At 44.8% G+C, this 12,893-nt stretch overlaps 2 protein-coding genes across 2 annotated transcripts in view; one reads left to right on the plus strand and one right to left on the minus strand.

Moving 5' to 3' along the window:
- POP4 (POP4 homolog, ribonuclease P/MRP subunit) overlaps positions 1-12,893 on the minus strand; it is a 377,629-nt gene that overhangs the window by 260,804 nt on the left and 103,932 nt on the right. The gene's annotated exons all lie outside the window — the stretch shown is intronic.
- C13H19orf12 (chromosome 13 C19orf12 homolog) overlaps positions 1-12,893 on the plus strand; it is a 252,445-nt gene that overhangs the window by 178,069 nt on the left and 61,483 nt on the right. The gene's annotated exons all lie outside the window — the stretch shown is intronic.

The following is a 12,893-nucleotide window of genomic DNA, read 5'->3' on the forward strand; positions in this document are numbered from 1 at the left end:
TTATGATTTACACCAAACACACCATAGCCAAGCTCAGCAGGAGGAGCTGCTCCCTCCCCACCTTTCCAGAGGATGCTCAGCAGTGCCTCGAGGCACCAGCACCATGATGGGATGGAATTAAAACTAGAGCCACCCAGCCAGCGAGTCTCCTCAGGCAAGTGTTAGTTTGAGTTTTTCCCCCCCTCAGTAAAATGAATCGCACAAATGTAGTTTACATGAAGGCTGATACTTGACGTAAGAACACACGAGGCTCCCAGCCTGGAGGACACACAGGAGCATTGCTCTGACAAGCTGGGCTATGGCAAAAGCTGTGGGTGAACTGCAGTGGAAATAAAACTAAAGGGCAATTTAGTGCTGGTGCTAGCACATACACATATCCCAGAGATTTCATAGCCATTATCTACAGAGCCCATTCTGGCATGTGGAAGATGAGGTTTGAGGAAGCCAGAAACATTCTGGGATTATATTTTAAAGGCTGATTACATCATAATTGTAAACAAATTGAGGGGAGTAGGGAAACTGAGATGGCCCACCTGGGAGCCCCCAGGCCACACAGCCCCTGGACACTTGGTATCTCACCTCATGAACACTCGGGCTGCTCTGGGGGTCTTTGCTGTTCAGATCTCCCTGTCCTGTAAAAGAAACCTTCTGCACCTTTCAACTACCAACCCATACAAATAGCTTCTCACACTGCAAGTGCATATAAAGTCAATAGCTATCTTGGCTCAAATATGGGAAAAAATACCATGCACACAAGAAGACGCAGTTGTTACAGAAGTATTTCCCACGTTATAATCACATGCAGAGAGAACATAACTGTGTAACAAATCCAAAAGCTATGACACTTTTGTCTCCGATGTTTCTACTTCCAAGCTAGCTGCAGATGAGAGGACAACACATCTTATTCTTTCCAATATTCAGATACAGCTCAGCATCAAAAAAAGAAAAAAAAAAAAAAAAAAAAAAAAAAAAAAAAAAAAAAAAAATCTTTCAGAGTAATCACAGTCCAGGAGAATACATCTAATTCCCTCTAAAATAATTTGGAGCTTCACTGGGTAGAAAATTGCTATTTCTGCTCCAATGCCAGAGAATTCCATTTTTAATTATAGAAATTTCTGTTATGCACAATTATATATTCTTTCATATTCTCTCTCACTCTTAGTTCAAACATACTATTAGCTTTTTAAACTACTGCTATGCCTCAAGCAGACACAGGTCACTCCTGCTGCAGAGGAATGCTGATGTTCATGCCTCCTGAATCAACTCAGACCAAGTAACAGGGAATGAAGCATCTTTTTTGTGTGTTCCAGGACACGTTAGCCAAACAATCAAAAACTGTTTGGATGCAAGCTTCAGTCAGATGTAATTAGAACAGAAAAATGGTAACTATCTTCTCTAGAGTGCATATATATGGACTGATAATGCCTTGTAGAGACACCATGAGCTAAGGACCAAATTCAGTGAGCAGCTGAGAAAAGCCACATGAAAATCCACAGCAGAAGTCAGTGAAAAATGACAGTTTGCTACTGTCTGTGTTTATAGGAACTGGAAATAAAGGAATAAATTCTCAAATCCCAAACCAATAAACACAGAATTAATTTTATATAATAATTAATCATCCTGTAGAATTTAGCAGCTGAATGAAAATAATCAACCCATTTCTGAAGAGGTAATTATTCAGGGCAATGGCTGGAGATTTGCAGCCCAAATTTGTCCTGGTCAGATGAGACTCCAAACACATAGGAGCTGGTCAAGACCCACATCCTGGGGATTTGTGTTTGTAAAGATACAGAGATGATAAATCAGTTGCTTTAAACAGCTGCATTAAACAGATTGTCTTAAGTTTAGTACCTGCTTTTTCAGTTCCAGCAGGAATTTAGTACCTTTGCTGATCAGAATTGATAACTTTAATTGGCAGTTCAGAGTTAGGTGCAAGGTGCATTGACACTAATGAAAATTAGTTGCTTAATTTGCCAGCCACACAGGGGACCATGCCAGGGAAGGTGATGGGAAAGCAGAGGCAAGCTGCAGCTCTTTGCAGCCCTGCCTTGGGGCACAGAGGGATGGGATGTGGGGTGATGCAGACAGGCAGAGGGAGGACATGCAGGCAGCTGCCTGGGAACGCCCACAAGCCCAGGCAGCAACCATACAACCATGTGAGAGGACAAAAGAGCACAGAGAAGTTGCTCAGGGGCAAACACAGGGGAGAATTGTGTGTTTACCTTCTGCCCAGGAGGCTCAGAGCACGTGGGACATGCAAGAGGACCTAGGAAATGTGGGACCCCAGCACTGTGCCACACAGCCAGGCTGCCCCCTGAGCATCTGGGGCACAAAGTACACAAAGCAGGTCCCTTGCTTCTCTGAGAGGAAGCTTTTCTTTGTTACTAATGAAACACAAACCACATGGGCAAGAGAGGAGGTGCACCTGCCTGCACCAGGGCAGTCTGTCAGTCATCTCCCTGTGGCTGGGACACCCACCCCATCACACCAGAGACCACCTCTGGTGTCTGCTCCAACAGCAGCCTCCACCCACCAAATCAAACATATGCATCAAATCCCCTGGTATCTTCCAATTAAGCTCTTTTGGTAGAGATTAAAATTAAAACACAGCCACCATGCAGGCACATTTGAAGTCCTCACTAGCCAGCAACTGAAGGGTCCAGACTGGCCCTGTTTCCTTTGAAGCGTGTCTGCTGGCTGTAGGTTTCTATAGCGCTCACTTGCAATTACAGCTCTTTTCAACTTTTCTCTCTCTCTCTTTTTTTTTTTTTTAATTTAAAAAGATTGAGAGGAATTAAAAAGCCCTCATCAATCAGATTTATCAAATAAAACTGCAGAGGTAGGGCCAGCTGCAGCTACATGTGTTAAACTCAGCTGCAGATATGAAAGGAAAGGCTGTAATTCCTAGTTAGGGTGCTTAGCTTTTTGAGGGTTTAACAGCAAAGCTAATCCCATTGCTATACTCCTAAATGTAGAGTCCTAACCCTGAGATAGCTGAAGGCATCTAAGGATTGGTCCCTGTGTACACAGAACTTTATTCTTCATCCTGTGAAAGGTGCTATCTGTGCTGTCCTTGCTGTCTGGACACCCTCCTTCACATACTGCTGCAATTTCCCTGTGCTTGGGGCCCATGAAGGGCTTGAGAATCATTTTGTTTCTTTGTCCTTGGACAACACGTGTGGCCAACCACAATGGTTACATCATTTATCTAAGAGTATGCCTAAGTTACTCTGGTCACAAGAGGTCAAATAAAAGAAGATAATAACTGCAAAACTTCTCATTGATTTACAAGGGTCAGTATCTTATCAGTCTTATCAAGTTTTACAGGGGTCTGCTGTTGCTGAACACTATTAGCTGAGTGACAGTGTAGCCAAAAACATTCAAAAGCCTGTAACGTTCCCAGGTGGTCACACAAGGATCTTCAGGTGGGGATGGGAAGTGTCGTGAAGGGAGAAGAATCTGAAAAGGATGGTAAAGAATAGATATCATAGGAATGGATAAAGTCAGAGGTAGAGGAGTCTTCCCTCTTCTGCATCAAGTTACTGTTATTACCGTGTAACTCCTCTGAGCAGTTCTGGGACACAAGCAGTGCCTGTGATTCTCCTGCAGGCTCTGCTGGCCTCTAATTTGCAAGGTCCCTGCCCACCACCTCCCTTCTGCAGTGATGAAGCATCAGGGGAGCACTCAGAAACCACAGGCACCCTCTCCTCTCCCTCTGCTTTTCCACCCTGCTCTCTGGATGGGCAGCTCCCTGCAGAGAACATGCCAGCAGTCACTGACACTTGCAAATAGCAGTCCTATTCCTCTTTAAAACCCCAAGAAATTCAGGGACACAGCTGTGCCTGTGCATAAGGCACTTGGGGACACAGAAGTGTGGAGAGGCTGCATGAGTTCCTCATAATTATTTTATCAAAAAGGTTGCAAAAACTGAGAAGGGATAAGGGGTTTTCTTACCACACCTGATGCACACAGGCTCTGCCCTGGCCGCTGCTGCACCACAGCATCCATGGAAATGCTTTCTGACATAAAACACCACAGCCTGCCTTTAGACAGATGTTACAGCGTTGAACAACATCTTGTGCAGAAAGATAAGAGCATGACATTCATTTTCCCTGCTGCCCACCCCAGCAGCTTTGCCCTGCAGTGGGGCTGGCCTGAGGAACTGGCACTCTGAGAGCCCTCCTGTACCCCCGAACCACCACTCTGTTCCCCCAGGCCAGCAATGCTCCTCCAGTTTGTTCCCGGCAAAGCTGCTTTCCACAAACACAGGCTCTTCAGCATCAACCCAACTTCTTTAGCAGAGGTTTCCAGGCTGCATTTCAAATGGTAAAGGTTTCAGTCACCGCTTGCTTCTGAAATTGAGCTGGTTTCTTAGGCTACTGCCAGACCCTTGTGTCCTCCAACAGTCTCCATCTGCTGGTTTTTTAGACAAGCAGCTCCTGCAAGGACAAAATATAAGGAGTTAAATAAGATATACTTCATCTTTTGTTTCTCTCAGCAAAACTCAGCAATTTGAGAGATATTTTGTAAATTCAAATTTATGATTATTATTTTTCACACTATGGCTACCACAGTGACCATAGAGAATTTATTGAGGTAATAATGTATTTAAATAGCCAATTTTTTAAAAAGTGGAGCCATTGCAATGGATTAACATTCAAATCATTAATATTCAAGCATGTTAAGTCACTTAAAGGATTTTTGTGTGTGTACACACATTTTGGGGTATATTATCTTCATAACACGTGAGGAGAAGATATGCTTTACTGTTGACATTTAGCACATTTTCTTTATTGCTTTTCATTTCATTACGAGTAAAAGTGTTATTTGTCCACACAGCCTTCCTTAGGACGAATGCCATCATTTCTGTTTGCAGAGGCAACCAAAAATTAAAGGAAATATTTTAGATGTCCCCATTAAATGTCAAAAATCGATTTTAAGTAATTGCTAGTACTCTGGCACGTATGCATTTTATTCAGAAAATCCCTGTTAAAAATATTCGTCAGGGGATATTCAAATTTATTATGTAGAACTACACAGCATTAACATGCTAGCTTCTGTTTCATGCTTTGGTTCATAGCAACAAAGATACCAATGGGAAATCATTAAACAAATATGCAATTTTTTGCAACATAACAGGTCTGTGTTTGGTATCACTTGAAAAAAACTCACCGAGCTTAAACTGACAGAAAAAAAAAAAAAATGCAACGAGCAGGCAAAGTACAGCAACATTATAAATGTTAACAGATTTCAGAAACTGATTTTATGTTAATTCAGATGTTAATGCTGTCCGAGGCTGCTGAAAGGAGCACGGGGCTGCTGGAGGAGGGAGCGAGCCCAGGGAACACAAAGGGACGCCTCTGGGTGAGTGTGTGTGTGGGGGCAGTTTTATTAATTATATTTCCTTCAGAGCCCTAACAATAACATGTCAGTAATCCACGCATTCTGTACTTAATTGACATTAATGATTTGGCCGGTTCCTGGTCCTCTCCGGGAGCCTCCCCACGCCGTGAGAATCCCGGCCATCTTGTGTTCCTCCAGCCCTGCCGCGCAGCCCCAATTAACTCAATGAGCGCGGGGGCTGCTGAGCTGCTCCCCCCATCTCCACAGCTCCCTTCTCCCAGACAGGTCCCAGTCGGACATCTTCCAAGCTGCTCTTCCACATCCCTGAAGGAGAACACGACCCCCGGCGCAGCCCCGCACAAAGAGTTCCATTCATGTTCCCCCCACACCCCGGAAAGGCGTCCGCCCCACACCCACGGCTGCCCCCGGCCCTGCTGGGCAGAGGTGGAGGTGGAAGAGATCCGTCCAGTTCCCCTCGGACACCGGCAGCTGAGGGAAAGTCAGGGATTTTTCTCATGCTGGTGGGCAACAGGTGCCAGAACACACCCGGCCATGACAACCCAGCATCCCACGTGCCTGCAGCTGCCCTAGAGATGATGCCCTGTCTGCAGGCACCCAAAGTCATGGACATAATTACAAGCAGTGAACCGACACCTCTCAAACTACCCTCTGCCTGGGTTGCTCTGGTAGCCATAGCCCAGCTGCCAGCCAGCAGTGTGTCCCAGACTCCTGCAATTTACCTTCTCTGGAGCTGAACCTTTTGGTGACATCAGTCCCAGGAAACATGGGTTCTGCTCAGGCAGGCTGCTGGGGAGCAAAGTCCACTTGGCATCAGGATGATCCAAACCCACTAATGCTGGTAGCACACCCCAGCCTTTTTGCCACCACCAGGCAGCCTGTGGAAGCCCCAGGAGGACCCTGTCACCTTACCATAGTTCAAGAGACCATGCAAGTTACAGGAATGACAAATCCAATTTGTTCTGGGCTACTCTTAGGCCCTACTCAGTCTCCTTCAATGCCAGACTTACATGATGGCTGCCAGTGCTACACCCCCAGTTCCTTCTTCCCCTCTTGCTTCCCACCTTTCAGCCAGCTCAGAGTCCGTGCTGTCACTTCTCCAGGGGGCCCACCAAGTACAGAGCAGAGTGCTGAGCCTGTGCCTCTCCTTCACAGGGACAATCAGCACCCTGTGCGAGTCCTTTTTCTTCTTACCTTAAAGGAGTCAGATCTTCTTGAAGTTGTCCAATGGAGAAAGCCTACAGACAGGGAAAGGCATTGAAAAACATAAAAGAAAACAAAACCCAAACAAACCACAAAAAACACCCCCCATGAGTCCATTTTTTTTACGAAATTATGGTAAAAAATAAAAATGTAGCTTGCTGTCACCGCCAGCAAATACATTCCTCCATTAGGAGGTGTTGGAATCAGCCATCCAGCAGGAACACCTCTCCCATTCCCAGCAGAACAGGGTGGCCCAGGCAGTGAAACATTCAAGGAATTGTTCTGTTGCCACTTCTCAGGGGAAAACATTTGCTTAAAAACAGTCAGATGAGTTTGGAGTGATCTGTAGGGCACTTTGTTATGTTAATGACTGTTACCAACTGTCTCTTCTTTATATTAAAGTGTTGACTCATTGTCAGTTGGGGCGAGACAAGACAGCTTGCTTGTGCCTTGCAGTCCTTTTGCACTCACCCAAACTACTCATGTGAAGACACTTTAATATGAAGAGACACTGTCTGTGGCTATTATTAATCTCCATACTGAAGCCCAGAATACTAATAAAGCCACACAATATCCTAACCTTTCCTTGGTGCATTCTTCATTCTGCAAGATTTTGGCCAAAATTAAAACATTTTTCATCAATCTCACAAGCCTGTGGCTGACAAACAGACTTCCCAAACCAAGATTTAAAAACGTTTTCACTTTCCCTCTACTATGCCCAAATAACATCATCATCATTCTGAAACAGGTAAGGGAGAATGCTTCCTGCAAGCACAGAAACATCAGCTTTATAAACATCAGAAAGCAAGGTTTGGCACATCTGGTTGAGATGAGAGAGCAACTTGTTTATTCACAGACCAACTTTAAACTGAAATGTAACTGCCAAACCTTGCTGTGAACTGTGTAGCCCAAATAGCACAATGGCATCTGGTCATCTTGGAAGATGAATCTGGGGGTAAAAAGAAAGAAAAAAAATTAAAATAAATTTTTAAAAAAGTTCTTTTAATTCCCTCAATATTTCTTAACATACAGAAAAACTGGGCTGAGGTGCTGAGCTGCAGAGGCTGGCAGACTGGTAGAGTACCACCCCCAAAAAATCCAAACTGCTTACATGGAATTATAAAATAAAACACTATATTATTTTCTGTCTGATGTTGTTACTCTGGGATTTGGTCCAAGAATGCCCAAACCACTCATCCTAGTTACATGCAGAGTACGCAATAGGTGTGTTCATGTAACTGGAGCCTGAACATGATAACCTGGCACATCACAGCTGTCCCTGCTTCTTTTCCCTTGTGGCAGGGGAGAACCTAAACCCTTTCCTACACAGCTTTAGTACATCTTTACTGTCATTGCAGTGAGTGGAAACTTTTGCTCAGAAATCCCCTGACCCTACTGAAAATAAAAGAATCGGCCTCTGTCAGAAGAAAATACAACATACCAAGATATACTTCTAGTACTGGGAAAATCATGTCTGTGGCATGGTCTTTAACTGGGTGATTTTCCAGAAAATATTTAGAGTTGTTGCTTTTCCTTGTCAGGAAATTTGTTTAGCTCATGACTGAACCCAGTATCATTTCAGTTTCAAGGAATTTTACTGTATACAGTTTGTAAAAAACCCAAACATTTGATCCTTTGATTTTGCCTTTATAGCTTAAGAATCCATTAACATATGTGGCTGAATACTTTTTTAAACAAAGTGAAGCCCAACTGAAATATTGCCAGAGACACATTAAGAGCATTTAGATCTAGAGAATCATTTCCCCACCACAGCCCCTGTCTCTAAGCTTACAAGCTCCTCCTCTTTCCAGGGCTCACAGAAGTTTAAGAAAGCCACTGAACCCTTATTTCTCTAGCCAAGCCCAAGTCAGACACATGACATTTGAGACTGATAATATACCCCAGGAAAACATGTTGATAAAGGAAATATTTCCCCCTCCAATGAAGAGAAGGTTTTGCCAGGCAGCCGCAGGCTCTTCTCCATCCCAGAGCACCTGTGGCAGAGAATAGTCACCAGTCAGCAGAAGTAAGGTCTCAGTCTCATGCCAAGGAGTAGGGGTTTTTTTCACACCCCTTACACGTTGGTGAAAGTCTTCTCAGTTCAAACAAGCAGGTATTTAAGAACTGAAATGCCTCGGAAGAGGAAGGACAGTTCTACTCAGCTAGCATCCACCAGTCAAAGGAAAGTTAGGGTGAGGCTCTGCACAATCATTTTTCCTTATATCCCAGGTGATCACAGATCCTAACCCAAACAGAAACAGGCCTTTCATTTATTTCTTCCTTGAAGCCCTGCTGAAACACCAAAAATCAGTACATTACAAAATACATTTTTCTTCTTACTTGTTACACAAGAGCCCATTTAGCTCAGTAAAACAAAACCAGTTTGCAAATATATGCAGTTCCTATAGACAGTCTGCTCCTCTGAATTGCCAGCAGCTGCAGGACTAAAGCCCCCTGGGATCAGAAAGATTTTCCTTCCTTCCTTGATAGCCATTTGATCTAATTTGCCCTCAGTCTGCAGTTTTAAAAAACCCTGCTTCTATTCAGTCTACTAAGAGTACTGTATTTCTTTTTATAATCTCAAATCTACTGTAAACAGAAATAAAAAGCTTCATATACAAACTTACCCTCTTGTAGTTAGCTTGAACTGATTATTTCTGGACTAAAAGGAGACAGATTCATAGAATCATAGAATCGGCAGGGTTGGAAGGGACCTCTGAGATCATCAGGTCCAACCCTTGATCCACTACACACATCAGAGCTTTCCTGCGGCACGATGGCTTCCAGCTCCTCCTGTTCATTGCCCATGCTTCATGCATTGGTGTACTTGCCCTTCAGCTGGGCTGCTGATTTGGCTCTTAACGTGGGCTGTCCACCCTTGGGCTCCTTTCTGGAGAGCCCGGTTTCAACCCCATCCCCCTTCAAACCTAGTTTAAAGCCCTCCTTATCAGCCCCGCCAACTTACAGGCTAGAGTTCTTTTGCCCTTGCTAGATAGATGAAGCCCATCTGGTTTGAAGAGACTAGGTTTGATGAAATTTGGCCCACGGTCAAAAAACCCAAAGTTCCATCGGTGGCACCTATCCCTTGGCCACCTATTGATATGATAGGTTTTCCTACACCTCCCCTCATTCATCTCTGCTACTGCAGGAATTGAGGCAAACACCACCTGTGCTCCTGACCCATCAACTAAATGACCCAATGACTTGAAGTCCTTTTTAATTGTCTTAGTACTTTTTCCATTAATGTCATCACTGCCAGCCTGGACTACCAACAATGGATAATAATCAGAGGGCCGAATTAGCTGGGGGAGTCTCCTACTAATATCCCTCACCCAGGCCCCAGGAAGGCAGCAGACCTCCCTGTGGGATGGGTCAGGTTGACATACAGGGCCCTCCATTCCCCTCAGAAGGGAGTCACCAACTACAACTACCCTTCTTTTTTTCTTTGTAGCTGTAGTTGTAACCCATCTGGTAGACAGGGGGCGAACAGGAGACCTTCCAGACAGATCTTCCTCTTGTCTGTCCTCTGCCTGATTCTCTGGGTCCAGGACCTCATATCTGTTCTCTAACGGCACCTGAGGATATGGTGGGAGTTGGAAGGGGATTCTTTTGCCTCTCCAATGAGGGACCTCTTTCCATTCCCTCCCATCCACCTGGTTTGCTCCAACTGCCTGATGGGAGGAGGGGCAGGGCTTTACCCTCTCCTTCTGGACTTATTTTGGGTTAGAAAGGGTGTGACTCCACCAGTCAATTTCCCTTTCACTGTCTCTAATACTTCTTAGTCTCTCTACCTCCTCCTTGAGCTCTGCCACCAGGCACAGCAAGTCATTCACCTACTCACATCGCACACAGACCCCACTCACACCGTCCTCCGGTGCCAACACCAGGCTCAGACACTCTACACAGCCAGAGGCCTGAACAGCTACATCTGTCTTGCTGTCCCTCTTAAGGGGTTCTGTTTGTGTGGACACACCCTGCGTCTTAAGAGCACCAGGTTTTGCTTTTTTGGAGACCACTGCTCCTTCAAGAGAGCTGGGAGGCGGCTGTGCCTCTCCTGCTTGCCCTGCCTGAGTGAACTGCTGCGCTAACAGCCGTGCCACGTTCCTGTTTGCCTGCTCCGGGTCGCCGCGCTCCTCTCAGCCCTTTATAACAGCCCTCTCCACAGTGCTGGGTGTTGCCCCCTTACCACTGCTTGGCCTCGCCCGAGACCACCCGCAGAACGTTGCATTTTTAAAATGTGTTGCAGTGTTCTGCAGTCTTAACTAATCTTAGCAGCCTTTACTTGTTCGATTAAGCACAAATTATGTCAGTAGCAAATAAAACCTGGGAGAAACAGGTTTTGCACTTTAAAGGTAAGATGTAATATAGCTTCTTTGCAGTTAGCCCAAATACTCACTGTTTAGCAGCCCAAGCCAAGTGACTTTTGCTACTCTCAACTTCAAAACACAGAAGTTTCACAGATGGGCTAGAAATAAAGTGTTATAACAGCAAGAAATGGACATTAAGTTCTTGCATAATCATCACTTCCTGTCATCTCGCAGACACAAAACACCATCCTAACAAGACAACAACCCCAACTCTCTCAGTGGCTCCACCTTGTCTGCCCACCACACTCTCAACAGGTCCACACCCTGTGGCACAGAGGATGCTTGCTGGGTTGCAGGCAGAAGGACCATAAGGGAAGGAAGGACCATAAGGGAAGGAAGGACCATAAGGGAAGGAAGGACCATAAGGGAAGGAAGATCCATGCTGCTTCTTGCCAGAGGTGTCTCACAAGGAAGCTGCATTCCTATTTATGTGCCAAGTCTGAGCAGGAGAGCTCTCCAGGGAGATTCCAGGAGCCCTGATCAAGCTGACCTCAACCTTGCCAGCAAGTGTGCTTAATTCCCAACAAATTGATGGCTAAGAAAATATGAGTTAACTGTACTATTTCACAGTACATACCAGTGTCTCCCTTTTTTTGAGGGAAGGAAGAAGGTTGTGGAGGAGGAAGGTTTGGAAAATGAGAGTATGAGTAATCTAATACTTTAAATGTATGTTGTTACATACCTGGAGGATGTTCCCAAAGCAGGAGATTTATGCCAGCAAACTGGTCCACCCAATGCCAACCTGTGCACTTGCCAACTCCCTTGCTGTGCTGCACATGGAGCTCCCAATAGCCCACACTGGGGCTATTTCCTTCAATAAAATCACAGCTACCACCAATTTTCAGTTTCATAGTAGCAGTAAGAGAAAATCGTCGCCGGATTCATTTTTTCTTGTTCAAAGTTTCTCTGATGTCCCCAGCTTTCAGAGCAAGGTGAGATTTTGATACATAGTTATGACAAACCTTTCAGGAAGAAGATAATCACATGCCACCTGGGTTACTGCAGAATTCAATTTACTTTGCAGCATGCTTTATGCTGGTCTCTAGCTATTAAAGAGAAAGACATTTTCCAGTGGAGAAGCATAGAGCAACACAGAGCTAAATTGCTTTCTTGGCATTCCCCAGCACCTGTGAGCCCTCCTGCACCAGGGACAGCAGCTTCATACACTGCCCTGGGGGTGCCCTCCCATAGAGCCCTCCCCACCTCAGGTAACATGCTTCAAGTCACAGGAACACATCGTATGATCATGGCTCATCTTTGTTGCACAAACTTCGTCAGGCTTATAAACACAATAATCCTTTTTCTGCTATAGAGTAGGGCAGACCTGCCCACTTACTTCCCCATTGATCCAGGACCAGGGAGAATTTAGAATAGGATCCTCTGGCAGAGACGTATGAAAGGAATGCCCTCTTGTTTATTTTTATGATTTTGTTAATAGGGACAACTATCTTAAAATTCAGTTGTACTATTTCCTACAGTTGTTTTCAGCCTGTGGCAACCAGTGCATTTTTTTTTCCAGCTAAGCTGGAAAGACATCATACTTATACATAAGCATACACGTGTTCCAAGACAAGAACCAAAGATTCTTAAAGCATGAGATAAAGTTGAGAAGGTAATTAAACAATTCTGGTAAGTCACTCCTGCTGGAAAGCACTGCAGCTGTGGCACACAATAGCATTCCTTCCTACCTGGGAAGCTGCAAAGCTGTGATCCCCACACTCTGAACAGGCTGCTTCCCACCAAAACAAAGCAGGCTGACCCTTCAGGAGGGGGTGGAGGAAGTTATACAATTAGCAGGATTGCCATCTGAAGCAGAGATCTAATTTAGAAAGAGGTCTGTTATCTGAACAGTTTCATTCACAGATGAACGTCTCTCTCAGGTAACATACAGAACACCTGCATTTAATCTTGAATAGGTATTAACCAGAAAGTTATATTTAGCTTAAACAGAAAGTTAGAGTT

Source organism: Heliangelus exortis, chromosome 13 (assembly GCF_036169615.1).
Source record: "Heliangelus exortis chromosome 13, bHelExo1.hap1, whole genome shotgun sequence".
In the NCBI taxonomy this organism is placed as follows: domain Eukaryota; kingdom Metazoa; phylum Chordata; class Aves; order Apodiformes; family Trochilidae; genus Heliangelus; species Heliangelus exortis.